This window comes from Lissotriton helveticus, chromosome 10 (assembly GCF_964261635.1).
Source record: "Lissotriton helveticus chromosome 10, aLisHel1.1, whole genome shotgun sequence".
Lineage (NCBI taxonomy): Eukaryota > Metazoa > Chordata > Amphibia > Caudata > Salamandridae > Lissotriton > Lissotriton helveticus.
This window is the reverse complement of record NC_136071.1, coordinates 1198573103-1198587916: the sequence shown is the minus strand read 5'-3', so window position 1 is coordinate 1198587916 and position 14814 is coordinate 1198573103.

The following is a 14814-nucleotide window of genomic DNA, read 5'->3' as shown; positions in this document are numbered from 1 at the left end:
AGTCATCATTGGTCTTCAGGTGTCTGTAGATTCTAGTGTCTGCTAGTCATCCTTGGCCTTCAGGTGTCTGTAGACTCTAGTGTCTGCTAGTCATCATTGGCCTTCAGGTGTCTGTAGACTCTAGTGTCTGCTAGTCATCATTGGCCTTCAGGTGTCTGTAGATGCTAGTGTCTGCTAGTCTTCATTGGTCTTTAGGTGTCTGTAGGTTCTAGTGTCTGCTAGTCTTCATTGGTCTTTAGGTGTATGTAGATTCAAGTGTCTGCTACTCATCCTTGGTCATCAGGTGTCTGTAGATTCTAGTGTCTGCTAGTATTCACTGGTCTTCAGGTGTCTGTAGACACTAGTGTCTGCTAGTCATCATTGGTTTTCAGGTGTCTGTAGATTCCAGTGTCTGCTAGTATTCATTGGTCTTCAGGTGTCTGTAGATTCTAGTGTCTGCTAGTCATCATTGGTCTTCCGGTGTCTGTAGATTCTAGTGTCTGCTAGTCATCCCTGGCCTTCAGGTGTCTGTAGATGCTAGTGTCTGCTAGTCATCATTGGTCTTCAGGTGTCTGTAGATTCTAGTGTCTGCTAGTCATCATTGGTCTTTAGGTGTCTGTAGATTCTAGTGTCTGCTAGTCATCATTGGTCTTCAGGTGTCTGTAGATGCTAGTGTCTGCTAGTCATCATTGGTCTTTAGGTGTCTGTAGATTCTAGTGTCTGCTAGTCATCATTGGTCTTCAGGTGTCTGTAGATTCTAGTGTCTGCTAGTCATCATTGGTCTTCAGGTGTCTGTAGATTCTAGTGTCTGCTAGTCATCATTGGTCTTCAGGTGTCTGTAGATGCTAGTGTCTGCTAGTCATCATTGGTCTTTAGGTGTCTGTAGATTCTAGTGTCTGCTAGTCATCATTGGTCTTCAGGTGTCTGTAGATTCTAGTGTCTGCTAGTCATCATTGGTCTTCAGGTGTCTGTAGATTCTAGTGTCTGCTAGTCTTCATTGGTCTTCAGGTGTCTGTAGATTCTAGTGTCTGCTAGTCATCATTGGCCTTCAGGTGTCTGTAGATGCTAGTGTCTGCTAGTCTTCATTGGTCTTTAGGTGTCTGTAGATTCTAGTGTCTGCTAGTCATCATTGGTCTTCAGGTGTCTGTAGATTCTAGTGTCTGCTAGTCATCATTGGCCTTCAGGTGTCTGTAGATTCTAGTGTCTGCTAGTCTTCATTGGTCTTTAGGTGTCTGTAGATTCTAGTGTCTGCTAGTCATCATTGGTCTTCAGGTGTCTGTAGATTCTAGTGTCTGCTAGTCATCATTGGTCTTCAGGTGTCTGTAGATTCTAGTGTCTGCTAGTCATCCTTGGCCTTCAGGTGTCTGTAGACTCTAGTGTCTGCTAGTCATCATTGGCCTTCAGGTGTCTGTAGACTCTAGTGTCTGCTAGTCATCATTGGCCTTCAGGTGTCTGTAGATGCTAGTGTCTGCTAGTCTTCATTGGTCTTTAGGTGTCTGTAGGTTCTAGTGTCTGCTAGTCTTCATTGGTCTTTAGGTGTATGTAGATTCAAGTGTCTGCTACTCATCATTGGCCTTCAGGTGTCTGTAGATTCTAGTGTCTGCTAGTCATCATTGGCCTTCAGGTGTCTGTAGATTCTAGTGTCTGCTAGTCTTCATTGGTCTTTAGGTGTCTGTAGGTTCTAGTGTCTGCTAGTCTTCATTGGTCTTTAGGTGTATGTAGATTCAAGTGTCTGCTACTCATCATTGGCCTTCAGGTGTCTGTAGATTCTAGTGTCTGCTAGTCATCATTGGCCTTCAGGTGTCTGTAGATTCTAGTGTCTGCTAGTCATCATTGGTCTTCAGGTGTCTATAGATTCTAGTGTCTGCTAGTCTTCATTGGTCTTTAGGTGTCTGTAGATTCTAGTGTCTGCTAGTCATCACTGGCCTTCAGGTGTCTGTAGATTCTAGTGTCTGCGAGTCATCACTGGCCTTCAGGTGTCTGTAGATTCTAGTGTCTGCTAGTCCTCACTGGCCTTCAGGTGTCTGTAGATTCTAGTGTCTGCTAGTCCTCACTGGCCTTCAGGTGTCTGTAGATTCTAGTGTCTGCTAGTCATCACTGGCCTTCAGGTGTCTGTAGATTCTAGTGTCTGCTAGTCATCATTGGTCTTCAGGTGTCTGTAGATTCTAGTGTCTGCTAGTCATCAGTGGCCTTCAGGTGTCTGTAGAATCTAGTGTCTGCTAGTCATCCTTGGCCTTCAGGTGTCTGTAGATTCTAGTGTCTGCTAGTCATCATTGGTCTTCAAGTGTCTGTGAATTCTGGTGTCTGTAAGTCATCATTGGTCTTCAGGTGTCTGTAGATTCTAGGTCTGGGTGTCTTCTATTCATCTTTCAATCAATCAATCAATCAGAACATTTGTAAAGCGCACTACTTACCCGTGAGGGTCTCAAGGCACTGGGGAGGGGGTGCTGCTACTGCTCGAATAGCCAGGTCTTGAGTAGTCTTCTAAAGTTTCGTAGGTCCTGGGTCTGCCGAAGGAGGATAAGGTGGGTGTTCCAGGTCTTGGTGGCGCTGTAGGAGAACGATCTGCCTCCCGAGGTCACTCTTCGGATGCGAGGGACGGTGACGAGGGCAAGGTCGGCGGAGCGGAGCTGGTGGTTGTGGTTGTAGCAGGTGAATCGTCTGTTGAGGTATGCTGGTCTGGTGTTGCGAAGTGCCTTGTGTGCGTGGGTTAGGAGCTTGAAGGTGATCCTCTTGTTGACGGGAAACCAGTGCAGGTCTCTCAGGTGAGGTGTGATGTGGCTTTGGTGAGGGATGTCGAGGATGAGGCGTGTAAAGGCGTTCTGAATGCGTTGTAGGCGTTTCTGGGGTTTGGCCAAGGCTCCTGTGTAGAGGGCGTTTCCGTAGTCCAACGTGCTGCTAATGAGGGCCTGGGTGACTGTTCTTCTCGTTTCGGTGGGGATCCATCTGTAGATCTTGCTGAGCATGCGGAGGGTGTTGAAGCAGGAGGACGAGACGGCGTTGACTTGCTTGGTCATGGAGAGTGTAGAGTCGAGGATGAACCCTATGTTGCGTGCGTGGTCGGTGGGTGTTGGTGCTGCTCCCAGTGCGGTCTGCCACCAGGAGTCGTCCGAGGGGGTGGAGCCGAGGATGAGGACTTCTGTCTTGTCCGAGTTTAGCTTCAGACGACTGTCCTTCATCCACTCGGCGACGGCTTTCATTCCTTCGTGGAGGTGGGTTTTGGCTGTGAGGGGGTCCTTGGTGAGGGAGAGGATCAGCTGGGTGTCTTCAGGTATCCATAGATTCTGGGTGTTTGCTAGTCATCATTGGTTTTTAGGTGTCTGTAGATTCTAATGCCTCATATTCATTGCTGGCCTTCAGGTGTCTGTAGATTCTAGTGTCTGCTAGTCATCCTTGGTCTTCTCGTGTCTGTGAATTCATGTGTCTGTTAGTCATCGTTGGCCTTCGGGTGTCTGTACATTCTAGTGTTTGCTAGTTATCATTGGCCTTGATGTGTCTGTAGATTCTAGTGTCTGCTAGTCATAGTTGGTCTTCAGGTGTCTGTAGATTCTAGTGTCTGCTAGTCATAGTTGGTCTTCAGGTGTCTGTATATTCTATTGTTTGCTAGTCATCCTTGGTCTTCAGGTGTCTGTAGATTTTAGGTCTGGGTCTCTTCTAGTCATCTTTGGTCTTCAGGTGTCCATAAATTCTGGGTGTCTGCAAGTCATCATTAGTTTTCAGGTGTCTGTAGATTCTAGTGTCTGCTAGTCATCCTTAGCCTTCAGGAGTCTATGTAAATTTTAGTGCCTGCTATTCATCGCTGGCCTTCAGGTGCCTGTAGATTCTGTGTGTCTGCTAGTCCTCCTTGGTCTTCAGGTGTCTGTTAATTCTGGGTCTGGTGTCTACTAGTCATGATTGGTCTTTAGGTGTCTGTAGATTCTGGGTGTCTGATAGTCATCATTGGTTTTCAGGTGTCTGTAGATTCTAGTGTCTGCTAGTCATCCTTGGTCTTCAGGAGTCTCAATAGGTACTGGTGTCTGCTAGTCATCATTGGCCCTCAGGTATCTGTAGATTCGAGTGTCTGCTAGTCATCGCTGGCCTTCAGGTGTCTAGAGATTCTAGTGCCTGTGAGGAAAAGTGTCCTTCTATCCGGCATCCATTTTGTGTCATGACTCTATTGTTTTTGCATTGCCATTTCGTGTCAAACACCTCTGCATGACCCTCCTGGTCATTTCTGCTGATGTCTGTTGAAATTCTAGCTGTCACGACCACCCTGTTCTTCCTGCTCCTTGTGGTTGAGCCAATTTCGAAAAAGGGGAAGCAAGAATTGGCCTCACCACCCTCGGACTGAATTCCTGCTCACATCCATCCTGTTTCGCAAGACTTCGTCACGCCACCGTCCCAGAACTTGTTTCTTTCACATATCCTGATTAAGGGTGGGCAGCCAGCTACGCTCCGTGCACGGAGTGCGCGTAGTGCCGTCGCCTACGCATTTTGCGTAGCGGGCGTAGCCAGGCGGCACTACGCGCGCTCCGCAGACGGTGCGTAGCCGGCCGCCACCCGCCTCCCTCCCGCCCTCCCTAAATATTTAAATAAAAGGATTGAAAGGTTTTAAAAACACTTACCTGTCCGCCGCGTCCCCGGGGCTCCCTCTGCCGTCCCTGGATTCGCGCCGCCGCCATTTTGGATACTATTGCGCATGCGCGGGCGGCCGCGCATGCGCATTTCTCATGTGAAATGCGCATGTGCGGCCGCCCGCGCATGCGCATTAGTATCCGAAATGGCGGCAGCGCGAATCCAGGGACGGCAGAGGGAGCCCCGGGGATGCGGCGGACAGGTAAGTGTTTTTAAAACCTTTCAGTCCTTTTATTTAAATATTTAGGGAGGGCGGGAGGGAGGCGGGCGGCGTGTAGTGGGGCTACGTGGAGTGCGCGGGTGGGCGTAGTTTTGCGCCCACTTTGCGTAGCTCCGCGGAGCCCCACTCCGCACACTGCGCCCAGGGTTAATCCTGATGTGCAAGATCTGTCTGTTCTCTCACATACATATCCTGTTTTGCAAGACCTATCCGTAATCTTTGTACCATCTGCGCCAGCCCCCATCCTGCCTGAACAAAGAATGGTGTAACTGCATTTTTGACTCTGGGGCACCAGGCCCCCACGCAAACTGGTTTCTTAAGGTGGGAAATGTGTATATAAGGCCTGTAAGCTGCAGAGTGAAGCAGCAGCCTCCTCTGTCTTATTTCTAACGAGCTTGGGACTCTGTTCCACAGCCCGGGCTATTCGAATAAAACTTGGTTCCTCCTGCAGATGAAGGCTCCAGTGTCCTTTTACGGGTGGGTATGGAAGACTTGGGCGGTTCCCCTGCCACCAAGACCCAGTAAGTGGGTATAAATGGTTCTTCAAATGGCGCCCGAATAGGGACTCCACTCCACGAGCACGAAGGTCAGGCCCGGTGGATGTGAGGAGGTGCACGGAGAGACTCCAACAGAAGGTACCCTACCCGAGGTATTCTTGCAGTCCAGTAGCCGAACGACTCGCCCGCTGTTCCTCCCCACCCGGTCTGGGCCACGTGACCGCGTCCTTGCTGGAGTCCTCTAACAAAGTGATTTCTGGAGCAGGACACAGCCCTACGTCTGCAGAAGAGAACTACCCCTGTCAGGTAAGGGTGGGCTGATCACCCACCGAATCTGTATGATTCTGTTGTTATGGACTTTTGCAAAAGCCAAGCCTGCGAGGTAACTTTTTAAACCCGCTGTTGTCTGTTATCTGTTTACAAGCGTGCCGGTCAGTAGTAAGTTTAAGGAATTATGTTGTTGTATGTGTGCACAGGACTCCCAGCTGGAGGCGGCCTGTCTGCTTCCTCCAGAGGGGACCCCTGGTCACACCATCAGGGGCGGCTGGTGACATTTGAAAGTGGAGGGGCGTAAACTAATTTGCATATTGCACCGCAGCGATCGAGCGCAGCCCGAACCACCTTGCATCCATCCATACATCATTCATGCATCCACCCATCTATCCACCCACCCACCCTGCATCCATACATTATTCATTCATGCATCCACCCATCCATCCATCATGCATCCCTTCATCATGCATGCATGCATCCATACATCATTCATACATCCACCCATACATCCACCCACCCATCCTGCATCCATACATCATTCATTCACCCACCCACCCATCCATCCACCCACCCATCCATCATGCATCCACCCATCATGCATGCATCCATCCATACATCATTCATGCATCCATCCATCCACCCATCCATCATGCATCCACCCATCCATCATGCATCCACCCACCATGCATCCATCCATACATCATTCATGCATCCACCCATCCATCCACCCACCCACCCTGCATCCATACATCATTCATTCATGCATCCACCCATCCATCCATCATGCATCCACCCATCATACATGCATCCATCCATACATCATTCATGCATCCACCCATCCATCCATCATGCATCCACCCACCATGCATGCATGCATCCATACATACATCATTCATGCATCCACCCACCCATCCATCATGCATCCACCCACCATGCATGCATGCATCCATACATACATCATTCATGCATCCACCCACCCATCCTGCATCCATACATCATTAACACACTGAACTATCTCAAGTCATTTGTGCAAGCTAGTTTACTGGAACACCGAAAAACACACACTCTTACCTTGCTGCCGGTCCCGCACACGTCACAGGCTCACAGCGCCCCTGGCCAATCCTGGCGCCAGGGGCACAGGTACCCTCTCGCCCGCAGCACGCCCATTACGCTCCTGATGGGCATGTGCAATGCCGCCAAAACACAATTGCGCATGCGTGGGCACGGGTAAAAATTCACCCTCCGTCCCCACGCATGCGTACTTGTGTTGCCGTCCGTAAAAACATGTCAATAAATCAACATGACGCCCGCCCGGCGGTCTGACGTCATGTTGATTCATTGACATGATTGTCATGAGGGAGCTGCGGGTGGTGTCGGGCAGGGGGGCTACGCCCCCACGCCCCAATGGACGAACCGCGCCTGCACACCATGCATACTAAACATGGTCCTTCTGCTATAATGTTTTCCCCTTTTTGGACCAAATACACTAAACGAAGTGACTCAGAATTACAATGGCCGCTTTATGGGTCTTTTGACCCGCAAGTTCTGGCAAATCTAGAGGAACAGCTATTAGAACAGAATATTCGTCCCTTGATGTTTGAGTCTGTCAGGTTGTGGAAGAAGGAAATTGAGCAGAGAGCAAAGAGGGAAAAGGCACTAGAAAGGAAGCAGGAGCGGATGTCAATGGCTGACCATGCTAGGGAGCACTTGGAGTGGAAAAATCTGTAGAGATAGCCGATAGGGAACATAGGTCGCGGGTGCAGAAGTGCTACCCGTCCCAGGAAGAGAAAGAAAAAGGCTTTATGGAAGGGGGAGAAGAGGGCGATTCCCTGCTCGATACCATGTTGGAAAGTCCTCCTGCTTATGCCCTAATGTACCCTGCACTGACACCCCCTGCCCCGCATGTAGCTGCACCAGCCGTGCTGCACATTCCTTCCCCCACTGCCCCTCCTACTGTTCCCCCGTCACACCGACCCCCCTTATTTTGACACCTGTGACACACTCCCCCTGTCCTCGCCACGGGAATGACCACAAGTCCCCATCTGCCCAATCCATGCAGCCTTACCCCTGTCCGCCCCTTTCCTTCTTCACCGTGGTCTACGGTTAAGCACGATTTGTATAGATTATTCAATTCCCCCTGACTAGCTTCTTGCGCTCTGCAGTCAGCTTTTTGTCCCTTCGAGAAGATGACCTGCAAAACCAACAGTGTGAATGTTGGATAAATAGCGGGAATATTTACCCATTTAATGAAATATGGTCCACCTTTTCCCAGTGGACGGTTATGGGACAGACCACCTGGGCTGAATACATGTGTGCCTTGGTTATGCAGAGATTCAAGAATTTATTTATGCAGATACCCACCGGATTAGTGGACCTCAGGTCACAAATAATAAGAGGCGATGTGCAGGGAGAGGGGATGTTTGGTGCTATGTCTGATTTGATAGCTGACCGTGATATGACCGCCTTTCCCAAACCCCCCCGTAGAGACAGCTATGCCAATGAGAGAGGCGGCCCCTGTCTTTGTTAACGCACTCACCGATGCCCAAAATAATGTCCGAGGGGCTGTCAAAGGACACTGGCTCAGGCTATGGGTTTATGTCCCTTGGAAAAGGTCAGAGGTAATGCAGTTGACAGGGCAGTTACCAGATCCTCAAAAAAATCAGGCTGCTTTTTACAAAGAATTAGGCCAGATAATATCTGCTGGTACAATTATTCTTGAAGACATCGACTTGGTCTTTGGTACGGTCGTTCCTACTGAAATTTGGGATAAAATTCGACATATTGACCGTGAAGAAGAGCTGGGAGGTAAATGGGCTAATCTGGAAGCTATGGAAGATACAAGGGCAGGAGGGACTAACCCAGAAGCTGCCATCCTGACTTTGCCCTGTAAAATAATAACGCTTATGAAAACATTTTTGCCAGAAACAGTCATTAACTGGGATAAGATAAATGCCTTTAGGCAACGCAAAGATGAAAGTGTGGTTGAATTCTTTAACCGTTTTGAAACAGAATACAAGGGACATAGTGGCTTGGACCCCCGGATCCCAGGCTCTAGCCCAGTATTTGTTGATAGGTTTGTCATCAACCTGCTTCCTGAGATTTCCGTCAGGCTCAAGAAAGTTGAGAGTACATGGTCCGCCCAGACTATGACTGGTATCTTTGGCTATGGCACAGTATCTTGAGAATAGGGAGAATGAAGATAGAGAGAAGGAAAGTAAGAAGGCTAGGGATCTTAAGACTAAGGTACTTCTGCAGCAAGCTTACCCTCCCCGAGGTCCTGATGCCCGCAGAAATTTCAGACCACAGCCCCAACCCCCTCCGAGGGCTCGCCAGTCTACCCCTCAGGCCCTCAAGGCACGGGAGCCCTCCAAACAGATCAGTGTTCTTATTGTAAAGGCTACGGCCATTGGATAGACGAGTGTCCCATATTAGTTGAAAACATTCGAACAGGGAAGACTCGGCCTCGTGCTCCTAGGGAAGGGAGGCCGCCTAGGGACCATGGCCAGCCCCATCCGCAGGACAAAGAATGTAGATCCAGGGATGACGCCCCTGTCCGGCAATGCCCGGCCAATAGGTTTGATGGATAAGAAGCAACACGCACTTATTACAATGCTGATTATGATGAAGTTGATGAGACAGGGTTCTATCAAGCATAGGACAGCCAGGAAAGGGGTATTACCAGAGTGCAAATTCCAGTGGATCAAAGGGGCCCGTATATTCAAATGTCAGTTGGGGGAACGATCAGAATTTTCTTTTGGATACTGGGGCCAACAGGTCTTCTACTGCACGTTTGTCAGTCCCGGAGGCACCACTTTCTGGCAAAATGAATGTCTCCGTGGGTTTCACAGGAACACCCATGACCAACCCTGTCTCTGAACCCCTTCCTCTCGATATTGGCCCCGCACATGTTGACGCTCCCTTGGTCCTCACTACAGGTTGCAGTGAAAACTTATTAGGCCTGGATTTACTGAAAGCTCTGAATGCGACCATGTCATGTAGTAACCAAGGTGTATCCCTAACACTTTACCCCACCACAGCCTCCTATATGTATCTGTCCGGTCCCCTCCCACCAGAGTTGCAGTCTTTACCTTCCACCCTCTGGGCATCATCAGACACTGATGTCGGCTGTCTCAATATGCCCCCTCATGTGGTACGTATTCAACCCGGCGCCATCCTTCCCCTCCTTCGACAGTATCGACTGCCCGCGGAAGAAGAAGTGGCCATTTTAACAATAATATCTGAATTGATGGACAAGGGAGTAGAGGAGGAGACACGTGGTAATTTCTGTAACAGTCCCATAATTCCGGCTCATAAAAAGACCAATGGAGATGCACTCTCCCCTAAAATATACAGATTTGTGATTGACCTGAGAGCCCTTAACAAAATAACGATCTCCAAATACCCTGTTGTCCCCGACATTATAAGCCCTCTTGACGATGGTCCCGTCTGACGCCACGCACTTTTCTGTCATAGACCTGAAGAATGCCTTTTTCAGCATTCCTATACATCCTGACAGCAGACCATTTTTTGGGTTTCTCCCTTAGTGGGCGGAGCTTCAGATTTTGCCGCGCCCCTCAAGGTTTCACCGAGAGCCCCAGTATCTATAGTCAAGCTCTCAAAAGTCAACTAGATTTCTTGTAACTCCATGATAATTCCACACTGCTGAATACACATGAATGGGAATCAAAAGCATTAAAGACCGCACAAGTCCTAAGTTCCCCTTTCAGTAACCATGAAACAAAAAAAAAGGTGCAATCACGGGCTAGAAGCACAATTCCCTATACCCCCAAAGGTTTAGGAAGCTAGTCAAATAGCTTACCCAAGTATAAACAGAAAGGATAGCCCAGCACACTTTTACACACAATATAGCAATTTGAATATTCAAAAATGCAGACTTATTTCAAAGACATGTCGATGTTATGTTCCAGTTCATCCTTTATTTTTCACCTTAAAAACTTTTGAAACCGCCAACGCGTTTCGTCCCATCCAGGGACTTCTTCAGGGCTTGAATAAATATAGACAGAAGTCTGATATGTCAGTTCCTCATGTATTAGAATTGAGTAATTGCCATTCGAGTCAGTTTACGCGCTTCCCCATAATTTGAAATTCCAAGTAGTTTAGGTAAATGTAATTTTTTTCTTCTCTCTTTCTGTTTTAATGGAAACAGTGTCCCGAATAGTAGAAATCCAGTAGCGACAATCTTCGTCAAAGTCAGGTAGCGTCATCCCCTCTCGAAGGAGGGAAGGCAGCTCACCGCTGATTGTGTAGCCGTTATCAATGCTATGGCGGCCCCAAGGACACAAAAGCAGGTGCGAGCCTTCATAGGTCTAACCTCATACTGCAGACAGTGGATTTCCAATTTTTCAGCCATGGTCAAACCTCTTCTTGCCCTCACCACTAAAGATGTATCAGACAGTTCCTTTCTATGGACTAGAGATCATATGCAGTCATTCCTGGATTTAAAAAGAGATCTGTGTACTGCTCCAGTCCTCGGTACTCCTGATTATAACAAACAATTATTTCTTTTTGTACATGAGACAGACGGCTGTGCATGCGCTGTCTTGACCCAGATATTCGGATGGCACCATCGGCCATTTGCCTTTTTTTTCAGCCATCTTAGATCCTGTTGCGAGGGCTCTCCCAGGATGCCTACGGGCGACAGCTGCGGCCGCACTCATGATCCGTCAGAGTGCGGGGATCGCCATGAACTCCCCCTTGACTCTGATGGTTCCCCATTCTGTGGATACCCTCCTTAATAACACCAAGACACAGTACCTCACTAGCGCACGACTCACAGGATATGAACTGACACTCTTTGCCAGCCACATCAACATCAAAAGATGCACTGTACTGAACCCCGCCACATTACTCCCACTGGACACTCAGGATGCCTGTTTAGATCCACATGACTGCATATTGAGGACAGAAGAGGAGACAAAGGGACGGGTTGACTTACAGGATACCCCAATAGCAGACCCAGAAGGTACACTGTATGCGGACGGATCATGTCTCAGAGGAACAGATGGTAACACATCAGCCGCCTATGCCCTCACGACATTAGAGCAAGTAGTAGAAACAGCTCAGATTCCGCAGTACTCTGCTCAGGCTGCATAATTAGTGGCCCTCACTAGAGCCTGTGAGTTAAGCACAGGAATAACGGTTAATATCTACACTGACAGCCAGTACGTCTTTGGGGTGGCTCACAACTTTGGGAGACTCTGGAAAGAAAGGAATTTCCTTACTTCACATTGGGACAAAAATTCAACATGGCCCCCTAATTCACCGATTATTAGACTCCCTGACATTTAATACAAAGCTCCTCCCAATGGAAGGAGACACCCTGTTGCACCGCTCTGTGGTTCAGACTGAAAAGTCTAACTGTTTAATCATCAACGTTATTTCTCATCTTGGGGTTCCAAAAAATATTTAATTGTTCATCAAAGTTTCCATAACATGTAGGTTACTGATTGTACATCCAACATTAGCATCATCAGATATAATTCCTTCCCCAATGCATTTCGGGCTAATATGTAAGCCCTTCCTCAGGGGACAACTCTACAAAAAAAGGAACAAATCAACATGTCACTGTGTGTGCTCAAACCATTCAGGTGCACACATTATCACATATCACTGTGTTTGTGACCGGTATTTAAAAATAATCAAAAAAAGGTGCCCGAATGTTCTGGTGAAAGCCAACACTCATGCGTGTGTTGTTTGTTTAAAAGTATAATCTTCAGTCGGAAAAAAGATGGTATTTTGATGAAGATCCATCAAGCCAATAAACGTGAAAAAGAGTCAAGGTAGAAGCCACCTTATACCCCGATCACCGAACCGTGAACTTAAAAGTGATCTAGGCCGTTAAACATGCATTAACGTGAGCAGTATACTCACGGACTGTTTCAACAAGCTTTGACGCTGTCTCTGTAACAGAACAGCGCGTGTTAACCAAGGAACGTTAACTTCGTTTCTACATCTGATAACGTGGTCTCATGCGAGAGTACTTACTCGGTGCTGCGTTTCAAAGCGCGCATAGCCGTCAATGTGTCGGGAACCCCGGCGGTGTTCTCACTGGGTGCAGTTTTTACCGGCTCATGCATTAGAGTGAAAAGTGAAAACGGACTAATAAAGACCAGTGCAAACAAAAAACGCGGCGGCCATATTGGGTGAGGCATTCCAAGTGTACGCGAAAAATAAAAGTGAAAGAAAACATGGTCACATAGGATAAGCTTCAGAAACACAATGTATATGCATAAACATAACTGGTTACAGATAACATAAAAACTCAATTCGATCATTCAGACCGTGTGGCTGCATCGATGCCATGTAGCGAATCCAAAAGTTTTCTCTTTTTAGCAATGTCTCTTTGTTGTTGTGAGTGGGGGTGATTTGTTCAAGTATGACAAATTTAAGTTGAGCTACAGAATGTTTTTGTTCTACGAAATGTGCTGCAACAGTAGATTTCAAGTTTCCTGTTCTTATATTGCTCTTATGCTCAAGTAAACGGGTCCTGATCTTCCTCTCCGTATGTCCAATGTAACACTTTCCACATGGGCACTTAAGCATGTAAATTAGATTGGCTGAGTTGCAGGTTGCATTCACTTTTAATTTCACGGGGTAACCCTTCATGGGGTGACTGATGGTGTTCCCAAGGATGCAATTGTTGCAATTGCTGCAATTGTAACAAGGACGTAACCCTTTGAATGTGGTGGATTCACCCTCTGTGGTAGATTTCTTCAGAATTTCCTTCAGATTACGACCCCTGGTGTATGCAAACATAGGTGGTTGATCAAAGATGCCTCTGAAATCTGGTTCAAATTTCAACAGTGCCCAATGTTTGCGAATAATGTTCTTGTAGCAGTTACTCAAAATGCTGTATTTGGAGACCACCACCATCCTGGTGTTAACTGGTTTGACGGTTGGTTGTAGCAAATCTTCTCTTTTCATGTCTCCAACTTTGCTGACTGCTGTATCTAAGATTTGTTGTGGATAACCACGGTTTTTGAATCTTTCCACCATGGTGGTTACTTCCTGTTTGCAAGTATCTTCCGAAGATACTATTCTTTTTACTCGCATCAGTTGCGATAGGGGTAAATTCTGCTTTAGCCCGGGTCTGTGAAAACTCTGGTGATGTAAAAGTGAGTTCCTATCTGTAGGCTTCCGAAATATCGTGGTGTTCCAATTTCTGTTGTTGCATTGTATCTCCACATCCAAGAAATGTATACACGTTCTATCCATGTTCCAAGTGAATTGTATTCGCTGGTTAATGCCATTCCATGTGTTGAGAAATTCTGTTAACTCCAACTCTGTTCCCTTCCAAAGAATAAAAATGTCATCAATAAATCTCAAGAAGATTTTCCCATGTCTTAACCAGGTATTCTGGTTGAGGATGTGTGTTTCTTCAAACGCTTTTATCACGATATTCGCATAGGACGGCGCGGCACAATTTCCCATGGCTGTCCCATTCAGTTGGTGAAACCATTGGTTGAACACTGTGAAATAGCTATGGAAGAGTGTAAAAATCATTAATTCCATGATCAAAATTTTCATGTCTGGATCCAGATCTGAATTTGCCAGTTCTTGTTCAATGGCCGTGATGCCCATGTCATGCGGTATTGATGTGTAGAGTGAACAGACGTCCACTGTACACATAAGTAAATCTTCATCTTGGGATGTTTTTATCACTTCTTCCAATTTCACAAGGAAATCTGTTGTATCCCTTATGTGTGACCTGGTGTTCAATACGAATGGTTGCAAGTATCTGTCCAAAAATTTCCCAATGTGTTCGTGTATGGATCCCTTCGTGGACACTATCGGTCTAAACGGGGGTCTAGTTGGATGCTTGTGCATCTTGGGCAACATGTACAACGTTGGTGGTTTTGGGTTCTCCGGTGTGAGGTAACGTCGTGTCCGATCGTTGATGGTTCCTTGGTCAAATGCTTTGTTGATGATATCAAGTAATGTCATCAAGAATTCCTTGGTTGGGTCAGCGTTCAATGAGGCATAAGTGTTATGATCGCTCGTGTGAATCAATACTTCCTCTTGGTAAAATTTAGCGTCCATGATGACTAACGCACCACCTTTATCAGCTGTCTGACATACTATGTTGGGATTGTTCGCAATTTTACGTACGTATCAAAATACCATCTTTTTTCCGACTGAAGATTATACTTTTAAACAAACAACACACGCATGAGTGTTGGCTTTCACCAGAACATTCGGGCACCTTTTTTT